Genomic DNA, 1,092 nt, shown 5'->3' on the forward strand with positions numbered 1-1,092 from the left:
AAAGTCCTTGCCTTGCATGCGCTGGGATCCATTATGGACACTGGTTCTAATCCCAGCTGCTCCAATTCCCTTGCAGCTCCCTGCTTGTGGCCTGGGAAGGCAGTCAAGGACAGCCCAAAGCCTTGAGATCCTGCACCCATGTGGGAAACCTGGAAGAAGCTCCTGGCTCCTGGCTCCTAACTTCTGGCTCCTGGCTTCAGACCTGCTCAGCTCTGGCCATTACAGCCACTTGGGGAATGAACCAGCAGATGGAAGCTACTTCTCTCTGTCTCTCCTCTCTGTATATCTGCCTTTCCAATAAAAAAAAAAAATCTTAAAAAGGAAAGATAATGGCGCTGGTTGAAAATTGCCCTGGCTTTGGCCGTAGCCAAGGGTGAGATTCAGCGCCTAGAGCCACCAGGAGCCTTAGCTCATCTCCCACTGCCTGTGTGGAAAGGTGAGACCCAGGCCCCAACAGGTGCAACACAGGAAATGACAAGCAGATGTAAAAAGAAAACCAAAGAGTCTTCCAGCCCCCGCATGGGGGCTGGAAGGCCCTGGGACAAGTAGTATCCCATGCCTGGATCGCACGTGGCTGCTACCATGCACGCATCTGGAGCCGGTATTGGGCGGTCAGTGCGCCATTTGGTGGTAGGCTGCGCCTCCTGGCCACCCAGCCAGGGAGCTCTGGGATTTGGTTTCTATGATTGCTGTATAGAAAGCTCCATGATGAACCCTCAGGGCTTTGGGTACATGAATCAACCCTAAAGGTTCCCAATGATGTAAATCTCCCCCATGGACCTGTACCTAATATAGTCTCAACCCATGTATTTTTAAAATTGTATAACCAAATATATTTTCAAAACCTTTTACTACTCAGAGATTGGGCAGAAGAGCAGAGAAACCTTCCATATCCTGTGAACATGTGAGGAAGCTGTGTAGTGTAACCTCTCAGGCACATAACAGGTAACTTGTAGACAATAGATTCAAGACAACATTAGACAACAGTAAAACTACAAAGACATACAGGGGGAATCAAGAGCGACCCTGACAACCTATTGGCAGGAGGTCATGTGCACAGAGCAGTGGGGGACCACAGAGTGGAGCAGGTGG

At 49.9% G+C, this 1,092-nt stretch overlaps 1 non-coding gene across 1 annotated transcript; it reads left to right on the forward strand.

Annotated features, from left to right (window-relative positions):
* The first annotated feature begins 334 nt into the window (after positions 1-334).
* LOC121162256 lies at positions 335-459 on the forward strand. Its single transcript, XR_005884775.1, has one exon. It is a non-coding gene; the product is annotated as a small nucleolar RNA ACA64 (small nucleolar RNA).
* The last annotated feature ends 633 nt before the right edge of the window (positions 460-1,092 follow it).

This window comes from Ochotona curzoniae, unplaced genomic scaffold, assembly GCF_017591425.1.
Source record: "Ochotona curzoniae isolate NIBS_2020 unplaced genomic scaffold, NIBS_Ocur_1.0 contig_517, whole genome shotgun sequence".
Classification (NCBI taxonomy): Eukaryota; Metazoa; Chordata; class Mammalia; order Lagomorpha; family Ochotonidae; genus Ochotona; species Ochotona curzoniae.